The 20,358-nt window shown below is 36.4% G+C and overlaps 1 protein-coding gene across 7 annotated transcripts in view; it reads left to right on the top strand.

Annotated features, from left to right (window-relative positions):
* The window catches only part of SGCZ (sarcoglycan zeta), a 1,128,389-nt gene that overhangs the window by 610,279 nt on the left and 497,752 nt on the right, over window positions 1-20,358 (top strand). Inside the window, exon 1 of one of the 7 annotated variants that reach the window (XM_086703310.1) lies at window positions 18,047-18,624. The exons of the other annotated variants lie outside the window; for them this stretch is intronic. The gene's annotated coding sequence lies outside the window, so the exon portion shown is untranslated. Of the gene's footprint in view, window positions 1-18,046; window positions 18,625-20,358 lie in introns of those variants that run through there. 7 annotated transcript variants of the gene reach the window in all.

The following is a 20,358-nucleotide window of genomic DNA, read 5'->3' on the forward strand; positions in this document are numbered from 1 at the left end:
TCATGAATCTCTTTGAAGAAATTTGCCAAAATTAGAATCATCTACCTCCTTATTCATTGTTGAATTTACTAAAATGGACCTATGTCTCCAAGAATTCATCAACCATTTTAACACTTCTACATATGAATTTTAACTCTCACTAAATTATATTCACTCTCTCTGAGTCTCCCAAACTGTTTTTGAGTGAAGTAATAATATACAGTTACCGTTGCACTGAAATTTTGGAAGAATAATTCTCTTTTGTTCTTTAGTCACATGGCTAGAGAAAACGCGATACTACGTTTTAGGTAAGGCCCAAACTCGAGGGGTCACAGGCAAAGGGACGAGGCAGAGGAGTAGAGAGCAGGCTCTATGGCTGGCTGGTCTGCTGGTAACTGGTGGGCACCAGAGTACCCCTCTCTCTCCCTAGGGTGGGTGCCAGAGGTCTCCGTGTGGCTGGGGAAAGGGTTCTCACAGGTGGTGACTCAGTGGAACTTCATACCTAGCTGTTACCTACTGACTATAAATTAGTTTTATTTGTCATCAGTCCTGTACCATTTCTCTGTTACCAAATCTACACATATTTTTCAAAAATGTATATTGTTTCTCCCATTGCCACTCAAATTCAATACAACAGGTAGCAGTGTTGAAAGTGTAGTATTGGTAAACCAATACCAAAGAAATGTATGCAAGGAAACGTATGAAACTCTGTCATAATTTTCCAGTCCCCTTATGTGCCGCATAGTTTACTTTACTATAGTGCATATCAAGATCATTCTGCTGAAAATAGAAACAGAAGGGTAAAAATACCTAACTCATAGAAACAGAGAGTAGAAAGATGTTTGCTAGGAGCTGAGAGTGGGTGATGTAGTAAAAGGGTACAAATTTTTAGCTATAAGATGAATAAGATCTGAGGACCTAATGTAAAAACATGGTGAGTGCAGTTGATTACGCTATGTTGTATAGTTGAAATTTGCAAGAGCATCGTATTTTAATGTTCTTACCGAAAAAGAATATGCACATACATACACCGCACACACATGAGATGATATGGCTGTGTGAATGTGTAATTAAGTAGATGGGAGAAAGTCCTTTCACAGTGTGTATGTATATCGAATCACTAGGATGAACAATGAATATTTTACAATTTTATATGTCAAGTATACCTCAATGCAGTTGGGTTTTTTTTTTTTAATCATACTTTTTTAATGCATTTTCTCACTTATTCACTGAGGTTTTTTAAATATTTACATGGGTCAGGCACAGTTTGGTCCTGGAAATAAATAAGTGAATACAATGTGATCATTCAATAAAACATAGCCTATTTGACTATACAGGATATGTAGAATTTTACCCAGTTTGTGAAATTCAGAAAACCATTTTGTATTATTTTATTGTAGGCAGATTGGAAGGTTGAATGTTGAACATCATTTCAATTTATTATTGAGAATGGTATGTTTATTTCTCAATGTGCATACAGTAGTTGTGGAATTAATAATGTTAAAGGTTGGATCAAGAAAAAAATGAAAAAAAAATTATATATCCAGCCCTTATTGAAATATTTCTTTTGGCAATTGGAAATATTTTTTTTTAATGTTTATTTATTTTTGAGAGAGACAATGAGGTAGAGTGTGAGTGGGGGAGGATCAGAGAGAGGGAGAACAGAATCTGAAGCAGGCTCCAGGTTCTGAGCTGTCAGCCACAGAGCCCGACGTGGGGCTCAAACTCATGGATCCCGAGATCATGACCTGAGCCAAAGTTGGATGCCCACCCGACTGAGCCACTCAGGTGCCCCAGCAATTGGAAATCTTAAGAAATCAATATACCATTTCAATTTGAAACTTCATTTTTTAAGTATTACTTGAGATTTTTAATATGGTTAAATCTGAAGTATGTTAATCCTTGCTACTTAAGTTTCATGGGGTGCTTTTATGGTGATGCGTCTTTAAATGAATTCTCTCCTGGGTAATCTAATGAGTACGGATGATTCATCATGTCTCACCCTTCACCCTCCTTCTTACATTGAGAGGACTGTATTGCTGTCTTATTTGTATCAGCAAACTCAAAAGCTGAGAGAATGATGGATGATGTGTTGGACCACCACCATGCTCGTGGTGTGTGCGTCTGCTCATGTTTCGGACCCAAAAGTTCTTCCACTGAAGTCGGATGGTTCTGTGTCCTATTGCTGATCTGTGTCCTATTGCTCTATAAATTTGTTACACAAACAAACAAACAGAAAAGATTGTAAAGCACGGGTGCATGAAAGCATGCCTATGGTTTTAAACAAGAGTGTTCAGCTCACTGCTTCCAGCAGACCGTCTGCTGGAATGCATCTCAGGGACAATTAAGTTCCTAAGGAAAATTTAGTTCAGGTTCAGTTTTGCCACTTTTTATATGTGCAGGTGAATAATGAACATTCCATTCCTAAAAATTACCTCAGCCACCTTATCCTTAAATGTTCTTGTCCTCTCGTTACGCAACACAGCTTTCCTTGTACGCTACCTGGGTCTTCCCGGCTCTTGTCTTGATTATGAATTTCAGTCTTCTTCTCCTTTCAGATTTTTTCTCTCATCCTGTTTTTCACTTTTATCTGCCTAATACATTTTCAACATACGGCTACATATGGCTTAAAACAAACCCTAGGCAGATTGTCATCCATCTTGTCTAATGGGAAATTTTCTGGAGCACACATCTTATGTCCAAGTTCACACATGCAGAAGGGGGAGGTTATAAGTGTCCTGAAATAGGCTTAGATGCTTCTTTGAAAGGTTTTTATATTTCTGCTGATGATGCATGTGAACATAACTTGTGTGTTTGTATGAATACGTCTATATGTATATGTTGGTGGGGTATTGTTTGTTTTTGTCATTTAACATTATATTTTTTTGTGGTTCCTGAAAGTTAATACGTGTAGATCAATTCATTTTAATTGCTTTGTTGTTCTGTTTTTAAATATGTTGATTTTATATATACATTTCTGTCTTAATGGGCATTTATGACATTTTTAAAAATATCTAGTGTAACAGGAGCACCTGTGAAAATGTTTTACTCTTTCTAAGTTCTGGGGTTTCTGTAGCAGGTATAAGGGAAATTCTGGGATAACGAGCATGCACATCTTCAGTTGAACAGATACTTTTTAAATTCCAAAGTGAGGTACCAATTCATACCCCCCACTAGCAGTTTTTGAGAATCCCTATTTTTGAGAGTTATAAGAAAACCATATTTTCCACACACTTGATGTTCTCAGTAACTTCAAGTGAACTGCACCTCTGGGTCCATTTCTGGAATTTCTATTCTATTTCAGTGGTCTGTTTTTCTTTCCTTGAATTGGCCCTACCCAAGTTGAATATAGCTTTATCATGAATACCGGTGTCTGATAAGGTAAACACTGCTTTTACTAGTTCACAAAATTTTATTTCTACCCTTCACTCATTAATATGATTTTATTTCCATTTGAAGCATAAAATAAGTTTAATGGAAATAAGAAAAACGAGTCAGTGTCCTGATAAGGCTGCTATCATACTCTGAGAAAACAAAGTTATTTTTTATAAATATAACTGCAGAGTCTCCTCTTCTATTTTTAAATATCTATTTTCATTTATCATGTTTTTGATATGTTGGCTGTTGAGTTACTTTCATATTTTTCTCTGCTGCTCAAGATTCCTCACAGGCACTTTATAGGTTTTGCATTCTTGCTCCCTTGCCTTTTCTTTGCCTGAAATGCCACCATCCTGGCCTATTCTTCATTTCTTAAAAGCTTAAAGGTTACAGAAAGCCCTCATCAAATGCTTCTGCAAAGCCACCCGAGATGCTATTAGAGAGTGACATTCCCTCCATCAAATTCCTGGAGCATCTTTTACTCAGATGAAACATACCACAAGTTCTTGGACTGTTCCTGTTGGACCCAGAGCTCCCTGGAGCTTCAAAAACTAAGTGCCTCCCCCACCGTCCCCTCCAGTGCATGCATGGATCCCCTGGTAAATTGCCTTGCAGGCATCCAGTGTCTGCTCTCTTCTTCCAGTTCAAGGGAATTCACCTTTGCAGAGTTAGCCCAGTTAATTTGCAGAGAACCGAGTGAGACACTTCTTTTCTAAAAGAAAAGTGTTGTGTTTTCTAAACATTAGTGTTTAGAAACTAATGGTGTCTTCTAAACATTAGCCACTTCTTAAAGCTTCATTATTTTTCCCTGTATTCGTATACTACATATGCTGTGTGTTGAATATTATGTTTTAAATTGACTCCCTGTCTCTACTTAGGCCTCTTTTTAAAGAAAGATTTAAACTGATACAGTAGGTTGGAAACCAGTCTCGCTTGCCAAAAGATAACAGGAAAGATATGGCCATTTTCTCCTGCCAGAAGTTGACAGAAAAGGTTGAACATAGTAGCAAGAACAACAAAAAACACAGTTATTGCATCCCAACTGGAGAGCCACTGTTTAGCTGAAAACATCTCTAATTCCCCCTTTTTTTTTCTTTTATGGAAGGGCGGCTAGAAATTAGTTAACATGCCTGCTAGCATAAAGAAGACTTTCTGATGCACTAAGAAAGCTTGGAAACAAATATAAGCAAGAATAGATTTCTGTTTATGTGAATCAAAGATGTTTCATGGCATATTTCTTTACTATCTGAAATTACACTTGCCATTCAAGACAGTAGTAAATCTCACATTAGGAGAAGCACATTCATTTACTTTATTGGTTTATGGGTGCTAAAGACAGTGTGGTGTATATTTAAAGTATTTAAAATGTTTTGCATGTAATAGGTATTTAGTAAATATTTGCTGGGGAAGTAGTGTGATGTAGTTAAGGAAATAAAAACAGCAGCAAAAAGCTCCCATATTAATCCATAAACCTGAATCCAAAAATCAATGTTTTACTCATTTGCGGGACTTCGAGTATGTTGACTTTTTGGTGCTTCAGATTATTAATTACTAAAATGGGACTTGTAAGATTGACTTTGATTGAGTTAACTGCATTCATGAATGAACAGAGTAACATATGGAAGGGCTGACTCAGTGCTTGACCCATAGGCAGTGTAGGGTGTGGCTGAGAAAATGAGTTTAGGGTTCAGAAGATGCTTATATTTCTTACCCTTACCAACTCTTGCTCCTAATAGCTCTTGGGGAAATTTCCTAGCCTTTCTGGGCCTCATTTTCCTTATCTTGTAAAAAAGGATAATAGTAACAGCTTTGTTTTCTGGGTTGCAGTTAGGATTAAGTGAATTAACTGGGCACTTGTGTCTGGCATAGGATAATCTATGCTGTTGTTTGCTGTTAGCATTATTATTAATTTCCTTTCTTCCCCTTGAATGAAGGATCATACGACGTTTAAATATGCAGTTCTTTTTTTTTAACAGAAAAGGAATCTTTTTCATTTTGTTATAGAAAGTAATTTGGGCAAGTATGAAAAAAATAAATTGCTTCATTTTGCTCCCCATTTTTAGATTAAATAGAAGCACTTAGCCTTTTAGTTTAGGAATATATCCAAATGTAAACGGGGCATAAACGTATCTCGTAGGGAGCACTAACGTACTGTGAAAATGCAAAATTCTGCAGATGGCACTAGAACATGCATTAATTTTACCTTAGTGCTGTACCGTAGAAGTAATATAGTGAATAAGCACTTTGTAGTTTATCATTAAATCTGTATAATGTTTCAAATGAATTTTGACATGCTGATTTTCACTCATTCAAATACAAATTTTAAAGTGTTTTATATAATTAGGTGATTTTTATTATTGCTTCTTTTCCTATCCATCCTAGCCTACCTTTTCTAAAGTACTCTGTACAATAATAAATAAGTGAATAAACAAACAAGTAAATAAAATAGGAAGGATCACCTTGGATATTAATATATTCAGTTATTCTTAGAGCTAGCAATTGACATGCTTTTAAACAATTTTGTTTTATATTCATCTAGTTAAACGCCCCATCTCTACTGTTTCTTGATTGTAAAATGGGTGTTTTCAAACCACTTAAATGCAATTTGCAAAGGTCACTAATTCATAATATGGCCGAGGCCTTTTCAGATCATCAGGTTGAGGTCTAAATTAAGTATGCTGGCCTGGAATATAGCTCTCCAGATCTCTTAAGAAAATGAAGCTTAAAAAGATAATTTTGTAAAATGCAATCAGAAAACAACTTATACATTGGGAGAGTCTGGAAGCAAGTCTCTGTGCAAACTTTGGAGAAAGCACTTTGTTTGCCACACAGAGGAGACAGGGATGGGAACACAACAGTGAGATCTGTGCAGCTAGCTGGTTTCCTGCCCCAAGGACAGGTATTCGTAAGTGTAGGGGAGCAAAGATAATTTTCCACTTACCCCTGTGAGTTCTTGGCTGAGGCCCCTGTAATAAAGGACAGATTAACAAAACAACAGCAGCAACAACAACAAAACCCAACACGCAGAAATTTATTAACATGTATGACTCATTTATACATAGGAGATAACCAGGAAAAATGAATAACCAAAAGATGGCATAGAATTCAGACTTAAATGCCATCGTAATAAGGAAAGGGGAGTGGAATATGGGCCTCTTAGAGGAGAGAAAATTTTTTAGATGAGATGAATGGGCCCTTAGAAGAATAAATGAGAGGTGTGATCCTTTGTGGCAATGTGTGTCTGGGTGTGATATCAACTTCTGTTCTCCTTACATGTTAGAGGAGTCCGCCCTACCTGCTTGATGATACTCCCAGGGAGAGAATTTATGACAAGGGAGTCTCTTTGGAGGACTTCTCTTTAGGTAGATGAGAGGAGTTCAGCAAAAGCCTCTCCCTGCATTTGCTGGTTTTCAAATGCCTAAGCTCAATGTATCTATATGCTAAGGTGGCATATTTTGTGTGGCATATTTTGCAATCCTTCATTTGGAAGGGTGATTTCTTGGTTTGGTTACAGCAAAATTATTACAATAAATAATATATATATTTTTTATTTTTTTATGTTTATCTTTATTTTTGAGAGAGAGAAAGGGAGTGGGGCAGAGAGAGAGGGAGAGAGAGGATCCAAGGCATGCTCCCATGCGGGGCGTGAATTCACGAACTGTAAGATCATGACCTGAGCCAAAGTTAGACGCTTAACCAACTGAGCCACCCAGGCACCCCAGTAAGTAATTTTTTAAACCACTTTTTTATACCTGAGAAGATAAGGATTGGTCTTATTATGCAAAGGAAGTATTTAGTTTCTTTCATTTAATCTCTGTAAGATTATTTTGTTTCTGTATAGGAAGCCATTTTTCTATCACTGTTTCACTTCTATTCATTTCAAATATATTAAACAATGGGAAGTTTCTTTTTTTTTTTTTTTTTCCAATTCAAATTACCAAGTTAAAATGAAGGGAAAAAAACTATAATTTTTAAAAGCTGGGAGACAGATGGGGGTTGAAAGTAAGTGGGTTCTAAACATAGCCTCTTATGTTATTCAAATTACTATTTTTTCCCTTGTTTTCTAAAACAAATTGGGGTATTAAGTTATGTTTCCAAATTTATAATATCCATTTTTTTATCAGTTTACTGATGCTTTTAATCAGTAAAAGCAAATATATCGATTTCTTCATAAATTCCAAAATGATATAATTTTTTCACAGAAAATATATTCACTGGCAGATAGTGGGTTAAGGAAGGAAAAGCTCTAAGAATCAAAACATATTTATATTTTACATAAATTACTATATATTGTATTATTTAATCTTTAGAATATGTTTTAAAGGTAGGTCAATTTACTGTCGATTTGTAGATAAGGAGATGACTCAAATTCATGTTTAGAGTTACATAGATAGTGTATGGCAAGAACACTGTCAAAATTTAAAACTTCATGAATGTCATCCTCTGACCTTGAAGAACACACACCTCAGAAATGAAGGAAGAACAAATTGGTTTATTCAGATCTTTTTGAACATCTGCTGAATGCCGGACACTATCATTGGACAAATGGCAGCCACAGAATATTTGTTTGTTCAGTAAATGCTTTGCACACCTATGTTTCTCCTTGAAGGAATTAAAGCAACAAACATCTCAAAGTCCCTGTCCTCCTATGGCTTCTCTTCTATAGGAGGTGCCCCCCCAAAAAAACAACAACAACAACAGATGAATATTTAATTTACTACTAAGTGGGGGTGCCTGGGTGGCTCAGTCGGTTAAGCGGCCGACTTCGGCTCAGGTCATGATCTCGCGGTGCATGAGTTGGAGCCCCGCGTCAGGCTCTGTGCTGATAGCTCAGAGCCTGGAGCCTGTTTCAGATTCTGTGTCTCCTTCTCTCTGACCCTCCCCCGTTCATGCTCTGTCTCTCTCTGTCTCAAAAATAAATAAACGTTAAAAAAAATAATTTACTACTAAGTGGAGAAAGGTTCTGTGCAGACACATGGACCAGGGAGAGGGAAATAATGAAGATAGAGGGGTAAACCATGCTATTTCATATGACATAGTTACAGAATGCCTGGCTCAGAAAAAAAATGAGATTTGAATAGAAAACAAACTCTCCAATGCTCTGTGGAACTCTGCCTCTCCTATTTCTCTGTCTTCACTTGACATTCAATCTCTCTACTCCTGCCCCCACTGCTAGACCCAGAACATGACAGTCAAGTTCTTTCCTCTCTGAAATGCTCTTACCTTGATGGAGACATAGCTCCCCTCTTCATGTTCTTGTGGACATGACTCAGTATTTGGTTTTCTGGGGCTCAGTTGGTGGAGCTTTCGACTCTTGATGTTGGCTCAGGTCATGATCTCACGGTTCATAGGTTAGAGCCCCACTTGGGCTCTGAACTGATGGTGTGGAGCTTGTTTTGGATTCTCTCTCCCTCTCGCTCTGCCCCTGCCCTGCTCACAGGCTCTGTCTCTTTCTCAAAATAAATAAATAAACTTTTAAAAAAGTTGTGTTTCCAATGAGGCTTTAACAGGTTACCTTTTCTAAATGGCAGCATACGTTTTCATTATCCTCCTTTCTTGCAGTATTTAGCTGCTTGCTACTCTCTCATTTACTGTATGTTTTATTTATTTTTGCTTGTTCTTTGTGCGCAGCTCGAGAACATAAATCCCATGAAGGCAGGAATTTGTGTTTATCTTCCCTGCTGCATGGTTAGATTCTAGAAAGATGCCTTGTGTGTAGACAGTGTTAAATTAATTTTTGTTAGATATATAAATAAATTGACCGTTATGCTTTGGGGATATGTTCCTCAAAACTAAGCATTAGAGGCAAGAATTAAGGCAGAAGTTGGAAAACTTTAATCTTGTCATGACGTGAGAAATGCTGGCAATGAGAACTGATACAGATATATGTGAAAAATGTGAGATATAAAAGTGGAACTACATGCCCCCCCCAAAAGAATCATGGGATCTAAGCATCAATAGATTTTATCTTTTTAATGTATTTTTATTTATTTATTTATTTTTAGCTATAATGACTTAAAATATTGTGCCATGATCAATAGAATCAGGGGCACAATGATGGAGTTAAAATTAGAGATATGTCTTTGAAGAATGTTATTTCAAAAAGCCACCATTACCAGCCACATGATATCATCTAGTCCAATCAAGGGCATGAAATGGCTGCAACTTTTCCAATTCCCAAATGGAAAAAAAGAATATATATATATTATATATATGTATATATACACAATATATATGTATATGTATGTGTATATATACACAATATATATGTATATGTATGTGTGTATATATATATACATATATATGGCATTGTATGATATTATTTTGAATTAAATATAATTCCACTCTCACTGTGCTCCCTAAATAGGTAACTAGGTAACTTAGGTAAATAGGTAACTGTCTGAATTATATGATTTCTGTATATATTCATGCATCCATAGAGTCAACAAATATTTATTGAATTATTTAATGAAGTTCATGGATGTAACAGTAATGTACTAAATGGTACCATTATGATTCCCAAAGTGCCCTCTTTTCTGAGTTAAAATAAAAGTTAATTTGGTTTTAGCTTTATCAACAAACCACCAGCACAATGCCTAGCATGGAGTAAGTTTTAAGTAGAGTGCCTATTAATCTTTTTGTATGATTTATAGCAAACCTTATGGTGTTTGATGCTAAGGTAACTATAAAAAATATAAGCAAAGGAGTTTATAATCTTACTGTGAGTGTAAAGGAAGAAAAATAAGTTTTCCTCTACCCTATGTGTTCTTGGTTAAGGATCCTGTAATAAAAGATTAAAAGCAACAAAAATGAAAAAAACAAAAAACCCAGATGTTTATTAACTTGTATACCTCATGCATATGTGGGTGATATCCATAGAATAATGAGTAACCCAAAGAGACAGCTTAGAATTGAGACTAAAGTACCATCTTAGTAGGGAAAGGGGAGTGGAATGTAGGTCTCTTAGGGGAGAGGAAATTATTTTTAGGAAAGATGAATGGGCCCTTAGAAGAATAGATGGGAGATGTGATAGCTTGTGACCAAGGTGTCTGGGTATGATGTTGACTTCTCTTCTCTCCTATAACAAGAGTCAATCTTCCCAGGTTTATGAAATACCTGGGGATGGCATCAATGACAAGGGAGTTTCTTCTGGAGGATCTCTCTTTAGGCAGATGAGAGGTGTTTGGAGAAATCCTCCTGTACTGGCTATTTTCAAGTGCCTACAGCTAAAAATAATCAGTATGTCAAAGTATACCATTTTGGGGTGGCATATTCTGCTACTTCCTCATAAGCTGAGACAAGAAACAACCATAAAACAACAGAAAAGAGAGTGCAACGTATATCCTCCATCAGGCTCCTCAGGTAACAATAGCTAGTCAATAACCTTAGTTTCTTAACACTATTACTAGAAAAAGGCTGGTTTGTAGTACGTAAACCAAAGGAGATAGTGCCACTAGTTCACTTCTCTCTTCATTTTCCACCTGTGGTGGAAAGTCATCTTATATTCATGACCTATACATGTGCCCGTCCAAGGCTAGTCTGAGCAATGGTGGATGAAGCATTCAGCTCTTCTGGCCTATGTTCTCCTGAGATTCACCAGGGAGAGAGTTGTAAGATCAGGGGCAGGCCTCAGTGGGTCACCCATCCAGCACTGATGGAGATACCTTCTCATATTGGCACCACTTCATGATGATGTTCCAGGCTTCTGTTTATGTCCCTCCTTGTCTTTGGATGTTGAGCTGGTCTGCATTTCCTCTCTGCCCCCAGCTTGGTACATCAAAAGTGTGTCTTACCATTTATTTTCCTTTTAAAAATTCAGCAATTCACAGAGTTGAAGCCCAATTATTGGCCCAACTGCTTTGTCTTTATCTAGGCAGTCAAGATTAAGTTATGCCAGGAATAAAAAACTTGTGTTGGTTAGATTATATCGATCTTTAAAAGGTCATCTGTATTGGATACATTTAAAGCAGAACATTCTAAAACAAAACATACTTGTTATGAATGTCTTCTTTTCCTTATCTCCAAAAGTGAGAAAACCCCAAGCAGAACACTTTTCTTAAGAGTTGGAAAATTTTATATCAAAAGAAGTTTGACTAAAATTTATATACTTGAATCTGGTAAAATGTAACTAAAGTTGTCCAAGTGGGGAAAAAAGACTTTCAATGGAGTACTTTGAAATTTGTTTGCGAGATGGTTCATAAACCCTGGTGTTTTCCAATGAATCAACAAGGCCACGGAGGCCCTACTTTATCTTCTTAATGCTCGTTTTGTTTTTCTACGTGTTGTTAAAATACAAGTCAGTAACCCTTAATCTTTCTCTGATTCTCTTAGTATTCTTTAAACCATGGTTTCCTTATTGATTTAATTAGTGTGGGCTCTCCGCTTTCCCACCTAAAGCCCCCAGCTGTGTTTCTGGTGAAGTTTTCCTTCAAGATTTTCCTCTTTCTCCTGCCGTATGTGTGGTGGTGCTTGCCAGTGGCCCCGTCATGCTTGTAAATCTTAATGTCATTGGTGCTCATGACTGTCTGTTGTTCTAGCTCTTAGTGTTGATGTATCTGTCAGTGAGCAAAAGACTTGTCAACCTCCTTCACAATTGTTTTAATGGCTAAGTTTTTATTATTATTGTTTATTATTATTAGCACATGAGGGGATCAGAGAAATGAGTTACTTCAGTGTTAGCAACCTAAATCTAAGTCTATGCCTCAAAAGCTGTGAATTGCCAAAAGCTGTGAATTGACTTTTCAGCCAATTAGATATGAAGAACTTTTCCTATACAAAAGCATATAATTTGGGGACGCATAAACTACGTCAACAAAGCTAGGAATGGCTATTGGGTCACTGAAAATTCTCTCTTTACATGTCCACATTTTTATAGAACTTTTATTCATCTGGGAATGTGTTTCTTTTTTAATGCCTATTCAGGTTTCTTTGTTTTGTCAGGCTTGGCTAGAATGCTATTCTATTTCCTATCTCAAGAGGCAGCCCATTGGACTCCCATATCTTTCATCATTCTTGAAATTCAGTTGCTGGCCGCTTCTTTTCCAGGCTGTAAAAACTGACTACAGCATTTTCCATAAACCAACTGGGAAAAAAAAGCCATTTAAAATGGACATTTTTCTTAAATGGCAAAATTTAACTACCACCTTGTTGGAAAATGCCTTTGAGAATTAAGTGTCATAGACAGGGAGACATTTAAATTGCCATGGTAAGTGGACTTTACTGTATTGTTTTCAATCTCTCTCAACATTAGTAGCTGTTTAGAGACTCATTTTCTGGGAACAGAAAATAAAATGCCTTTCTGCTTTGTAAAATTCAAAACATATAATTTGAACACTTCAACCATTTTTATTTTTAAATGAGATTTCGATCATATCTTTGAAAATTAATTCCAATATAAATACTCATATAGCCCTTATGTAGGTGATCACTAGCTAAGGAGGTAGAAAATAAAGTTTTAAAATGAGTATTTTTACCATTTAAAATGAAAATGGCACTCTAACATCCTACTTTCCTACTCCCATATTGCTCTTATGCAAGTCAGTGTAATACTCATTTGAGAGCTGAGGAAACTGGGGCAGAGAAAGGCTAAGTGACTTGCCCTTGGACGCACAGAATAGAATGGCCAGGCTGGGATTGCAACTTGGCACATAAATCTGAGACTTCATTTAGTTGCTTGTCCCCCATCCCTTGTCTGAACAAATAACAGACAGCTGTAATGTTAAATCTAACATGATCAGCACTTAATGAACAGTGACACCAACATGATTTACCACTCCTCCTAGAATATAAGCTATTCCCATTGAGCAGGTTAAGAGGTTTTGGAACCAAGATTCAATTTTTATGGTTATATGACTGTTGATTATTGCTACTTAACTGTACCAAGTACCAGCTCCATAATCAGAAATTAAAAGAAATTTCCCAAATTATCCAGCTTACTTTCCAGGAGGCATTTGTTTTATATTCATATGTCCTATAACAGGGAATACATGGGCCAGGGCTGAGCGGAAATTGGATGTTCATTTTACATTTTGATTTTAAGGAATCAAATTAGTGCGTGAGATAAATAATTTGCTATTTCCTTCCAGTCTATGTGCTTACATCTCTGCATTATATCCAGTGTTTATGTGAGTAGTAGTATAAAACTGTCCAATATGATATTTAAAAAACAACTATATCAGATATATCATTTCCAATGTAAAACTGGGTTCTCTTTCGAGCTGTATCATCAGACAATTTAGTGGCAGAATCTGGACTGGAGAAAAGAAGTTCTCAATACTTGGACTTGAACTAACTTTCTAATGTCCTCAAGCATTTGTGCAGTTTGAGAGTCCTTTTTCTACTTTTGGTAAAACTCAGATCTTAAAAAGCTTTGTTGCACAACTTACCTCCATGCTTCTCACTTCTTGAGGCCATTTTTAAGTTGTTCAAACTCCCTCCCTTTTAGCGTCCTGAGTATACAGGCATGTAGTGGGGTCACCTGGTTATCTTTCAGACAATATTTCTCCCTTACAAGACATAAAACAGGGCGTTCCATTAATAGATTTTATTTCTACCCTTAATTTAACCAACACCAATTTAAAATAATTACCTTATGCATTGTACTCTCCCTTAACATCTTCTTTTCTTTCTCTGTTCTCATGAATATTAGCAGAGGTCACATTTTCTTTAGCCTTTCCTGTCTATCCAGTAAGATGCCATGTCTAACAGATGCCCTCCTGTTTCCACTCCCAGTTTTAGAAAATAAATAATAAAACCTCACTGAAAGAGGGCGAAGACTATTGTGGTCGGCAAGAAGATGGTGGTACATACAAACATACATTCTAGGTCCCACACAGTGAAATCCATATGGAGCAAGTTTGTGGTCATGGAGCTTCTGCAGAAGTTTTCTGTGCAGGAAGGAAGCGGGTCTTTTTGCCACATGTCCCCAAGCCAGGTACCTGTGGACTTGAACCACAACACAGCCCCTTTCAGTTTTGCATATGCTGATGTGAGTCAGAATACTAGAGTAATAGGACTAAGAGTGATTCTCATGGGATTAGGCTAACTCTAACCTGTGTCTGTCACTTTCTGGAGCCTAGCTTGGCTCATCTTCTGTCATTGTCACTAGTTTTTCAATCGCCACCTCACTGAGAATGCACAGCTCATCTCTGGATCTCAGCTTTGTCCCCTCAACTATTGGCCCTATGTTAAGTGTCCTCCTTTCTTTTCCATTCTCTAGCTCATAACCTGTGTGTAGACTGGCCCTGCCCCCTGATTAATACTCCAACACTGGACTCCAGACTCTCATCTGAAATCCCTTTTCTTTGCTTTTCATTCCCCCTCAAAAATGGTCTGAATTCACTTTCTCCACTTCCTCATTTTCGATCTTTTCCTTAGCATACTGTAATTAGGGCTTTGAATACTCAAGAGACCTCTTTTAACTCTCTTCCTAGATTTTCATCATTTTAGTTTCATGTCAGGAGTCACTTTCTTTGTGAGGCATTCTCTTTTCACTGCTGACATCTTTCTACCATTTTTAAAGGAGACTCCTCCAATATATCACCATGCCTATTATCTTCTTAGCATCTATCACTATTTAATATTATATTACTTATATACCTATTATATTATTGTATTTCTCTTATTGTTATCCCCTTCTGTGAGGCAAGGGAATAATAGCAAATGGTCTCTGCTACTCTAGTTAATTTCTCTCACATTTCTAGCTGAGTAGACTTCACCAGAATTCCCCAGGGCTAGATTATTAGTGATGAACCATGGTTAGGTCAGTCCAGATTAATTCATTCTTGTCTAGATTTTTATTATGTGTTATTAAACTTACTGAACAAAATAACCCTTTCTGTAAACCAGAGAAAAATATTGGACAGAAATATTGGAGAAAAATATTGAAAAATTCACAAAGTCTAATTCTATTTGCCAATGCATCTTTCATTTAACCTCATAAAATCATGCCAGACATTTTATTCATATTATCAGGATTTTGAAAGTATGTTTCTTTGTAAATAAAGCACAAAGTCCAAATTTAAATAAGTCCTTTCCTGGATTTCAGGCCAACACAAGTAAGTGCATTTACGTTAATGTGAATGCTGATAGACATCTTGATCCAAGAAGGCTGAAGACTTCTTTGGTATTAACTAAGGGAACACTGGGTCTTATAAGTTATTTGATCCTAATAAATGCTTTGTAGACCTTATATATGTGTGAAAAACTAAGATGAAGAAGGTCCTAATTCCTTTAAGAAGCCAGGAATACTGTACAGAACCTTGAAAACCAAAATAATCACAAAGAACATACTGCAAAGTAGGATGTTGAATTCATATTGCACAGGAAAGTAGAGAGGACTTAGCCAGAGTGACACCTCAGTGAGGTGATGTTTCCTCTTAGAAAATCGTAATCATCTCTTTTTCTCTCTTAGGAAATCCATTTTGCTGATCTGAGAAAATAAGCATCTCTGCAAGTGTACATTTGTTTGATTACTTTAGAATGGCGATATCATTTAGGGAAACGATTTTCTATTTTGTTTGTAGAATTCTCAGAATGCCTAGGGAACCAAGATATTTCAGGATATTTTTAATACTTGAAAATGGATCAACATTTACCATTTTAGACAAAGGCTGTAAAAGTTTCAAATCTAGGATAGTTTGCTTAATCTCTCAGAGTACATTGTTATTCTTCTTTGCTAGTACTACTACTTTAATGTAATGGCTACTGAAAGGTTTTGTGATCTTAAAAAAAAAAAAACAGGTCTGTGACGTTTAAGAGAAAATGAAGTTTTTTTTTTTTTTTTTAAACATTTATTCGTTTAATTTGGGAAAGAGACAGAGTGCCCGCATGAGAGAGTGGAGGAGGGGCAGAGAGAAAGGGAGAGAGAGAATCCCAAGCAGGCTCTGTGCTGTCAGCTCAGAGCCCGATGCAGGGCTCAATCTCATAGACTCTGATATCACTATCTGAATGAAAACGAACTTAGCCACCCAGGCACCACCCCAAAAATGAAGTTTTTTAAAGCAAACTCTATACTTGTCTTTTTGCAGCTTGGATATTCTAAAAAGTATTTTGTGATAAAGAAGATTTATAAAGTAATAGTGTTAATCTCATCTTTAAGAAAACAACATTGAATTTCTTGAGATGATAAAAATAGCTTTAAATAACAGATTTTTATGTGTTCTTAACAACCTTTTCTCTCACCCTTTTGTTATTCCATTTGCTTTACAAAATAGTTAGTGGCTTTGATATAGGTACAGAATTTCTATTGCTTTACCAAAAAAAAAAAAATGTTATTGCTTGAAAGACCATTTCCTCTGTGATTTGTGTTTGTTTTATTGCAGAGACTTAGCTAAGTTCTCACTTCTTTTCAAAGGCACATTAATCTCACCTTCTCACCTTCATGTCTAACTAGGATTTGTAGAAATAGAATATTCTAAGAAAGAACGTTGCTTTAATATGAGATGAAAAGCAATGCATGATCTAAATAGTGATAGCATTTGTGCCTTTTCCCAGACAAGCTATACGAGGAGGTCTCCTGCTGGCCAGTCAGGCATAGCCAGGCTTGTGCTCTCTCCTGCTGTCTTCCTACATCTATGTGCTTCCTTTCCCTAGTCCCTTCCTTAGTCTTTCCTTCAGTGGTGGTGGTCCCTAGAGTTCCTTTCATCTTCTTCTTATAATACATTTTCTATTTTGTAGTCATAACTGTTGTTAGAACTATAAAATCTCCACCACAATCCTTAGGCAAAGTAAATCCCCCTGGTCTGCTGTCATCTCTTATAACACTTATAGTACACAGCAGTTAATATGTTGTGTATCTCCCCTCTAAATAGGAATCTCAGTAAGGACTAAAGATTTTCACTAGCCTCAAGGAAACATGAAATATTAACCTCAATAAAAATGACAGTAAGCAAACAAGTAATTCTTTATATCATGAAATAATTTGCTCTTGATTATCTAGTATTACCACCTCTAATTCATCCAAAATTCTGATTTAACATATACAAGAATTTTTACTCTCTGAATGATAGTACTCTTCATTTAAAAAATAAAGCAAAATAACACCGCATCAATATAATTTCTAGTTAGAGCTCTAAAATAAAAACAAAATTGGGAAAAAAACAAAAAAAAATTGGATGTTAGCATTTATCAATATATGGTTCCACATTTTACTTAGAGTAGGATTGGTTCAATGAACACTAATACTTATACTCTTGTGGTACATATTTTCTATAACATATATAGGCACCCCTCAGATATATTGCAGGTTCTGTTCTAGACCACCACATAAAGCAAATATTTTTAAGAAGTGAATCAAATAACTTTTTTTTGGTTTCCCAGTGCATATAAAAGTTATGTTTAAACTATTATACTGTAGTCTATTAAGTGTGCACCAACATTATGTCTAAGAGAACAAGGTACATACCCCAAGGAAAAAATACTTTTTTGCTAAAATATGCTAAACATCGCCTGAGCTTACAGTGAGTTGTGATCTTTTTGGTGGTGAAGAGTCATAGAGGTTGATGACTGCTGACTGCTCCCGGTGGTGGTTGCTGAAGGTTAGGGTAGCTGTGGCAGTTTCTTAAAATAAGACAACACTGAAGTTTGTTGCATCAGTTGACTCTTCCTTTCACAAATGATTTCTCTGTAGCATGCCATGCTGTTTGACAGCACTTTATCCGCAGTAAAACTTCTCTCACAATTGGAGTCGATCCTCACAAACCCTGCTGCTGCTTATCAACTAAGTTTATGTAATAGTCTAACTCTTTTGTTGTCATTTCAACAATCTTCACAGCATCTTTACCAGGAATAGATTCCATCTCAGGAAACCACTTTCTTTGTTCATCCATAAGCGTAAGAAGCAACCCCTCATTCGTTCAGGTTTGATCTTGAGATTGCCCGGATTCAGTCCCTGATCTAATCCTCGTTCTCTTGCGCTTTCCACCACATCTGCAGTTTCTTCCTCCACTGTAGTCAGGTACCTCTCAAAGTCATCCATGAGGGTTGGAAGCCACTTCTTCCAAGCTCCTGTTTATGTTGATATTTGGACCTCATCTCATGAATCGTGAATGTTCTTAATGGTATTTAGAATAGTGAATCCTTTCCGGGTTTTCATTTTATTTTGCCCAGATCCATCAGAAGAATCACTGTCTACGGCACCTAGCCTTATGAAATGTATTTCTACCTGAAAGTCAGAATTACTCATTGATCCATGGACTGCAGAATGGATCAGGCATGAAAACAACATTAATCTTCATCAGAGCACTTGGATGACCAAGTGTATTGGCAGTGAGTAGTAATACTTTGAAAATAATCTTTTCGTGAGCAATAGTTCTCAACGGGGGACTTAAAATAGTCACTAAACCATGTTGTAAACAGATACGCTACCCTCCAGGCTTTGTTTTTCAATTTGTAGAGCATTTGCAGAGTGGATTGAACATAATTCTTTAGGGCCCTAGGAATTTTGGAAGGGTACAGGAGCACTGGTCTCAACTTGAAGTCTTCAGACGCATTTGTCCCTGACAAGAGAGTCATTTGAAGCTTTGGAAGGCAGGCTTTGACTTCTCCTTTAGATATAAAACTCCTAGTATCTTCTTCCAGTAGAAGCCTACTCCATCTCCACTGAAAATTTTTTGTTGAGTGTAGCCTTCTTCATGACTTATCTTAGTTAGTTCTGGAATGTGCTGCAGATTCTACGTCATCACCTGGCCTTTCACCTTGCAGGCTTTTGTGTTTGGAAATGGCTTTTGTATTTATACCTCATGATCCAACCTCTGTTAGCTTCACCTTGTCCTCTGCAGGTTCCTCACCTCCCTCAGCCCTCGTAGAATTGAAGAGTTAGGGCCTTGCTCTGGGTTAGGCTTTGGCTTAAAGTAATGTTGTGGCTGGTTTGATTTTTTTTGTCCAGACACTAAGACTTTCTCTATATCAACAGTAAGGCTATTTTGCTTTCTTATCCCCATGTGTTTGAGAGAGTGGCACTTTCATTCCCTTCAAGAACTGTTTCTTTGTATTCACGTCTTGGATAATTGTTTGGCCCAAGAAAACAAGGCTTTGTCACTAAACTTAATCATTTCTTGCTTTGATTTAAAGTGAGACATGCAACTCTTCCTTTCACTTGAACACTTAGAGGTCATTGCAGGGTTTTTTGTGTGTTTGTTAAGTTTTTATTTAAATTCCAGTTAGTTAACATCCAGTATAATATCAGTTTCAGGTCTATAATACAGTGATTCAACACTTCCATATAGTATCTGGTGTGCATCACAACAAATCATTGTAGGGTTTTTAGTTGGCCTAATTTCAGTATTGTTCTATCTCAGGTAAAAGGCAGGCCTGAGGAAAAGGAGACAGAGAGGGAATGGCCACTCGGTGGAACAGTCAAAACACACAGTTATCAATTAAGCCATCATCTTATACGGGTGTCGTTCATGGTGCCAAAACAATTATTAGTCACATCAGAATCACTGGGCATAGATCACTATAACAGATATAATAATGAAAGTTTGAAATATTGTGAGAATTACTAAAATGTAAGACACAGATTTGAAATGAACAAATGCTGTTGGAAAAAGTCACAGATTGACTTGCTTAACTCAGCATTGCCACAAATCTTCAATTTGTCAATAGCACAGAATCTGCAAAGCACAATACAGTGAAGCACAATGCAATGAGATATAACTGTATTTTTTATATTACTTGACAGGTAATTATAATTCTTCACTGATGCTGTTTTTATTTTGGTGTATTTATTCAGCATTATTTCCGTTGTAGTAATTGTTTAATGGACATACACAATAAGAGAATTCTGAAAAGACCTAAGGAGAAAAAACACTAAACTAAAAAAACTTATTGCCTTAGAGAAAATTATATTTTATAAAAATTATTTTTTATCCCTCAGGTAATATTTTATTCTAAAAATTGTATACCTAGTACATATTCTTTGACTTTTCTTAACCATACTTCTTGGTTGTATCGGGCAGAAAATAACGGATTAGCCTTTTGAAAGAATTAACATCAAACCTA

The sequence above is a fragment of the Puma concolor genome, chromosome B1 (genome assembly GCF_028749965.1).
Source record: "Puma concolor isolate L17-30 chromosome B1, mPumCon1.1.hap2, whole genome shotgun sequence".
Taxonomy (NCBI): Eukaryota; Metazoa; Chordata; class Mammalia; order Carnivora; family Felidae; genus Puma; species Puma concolor.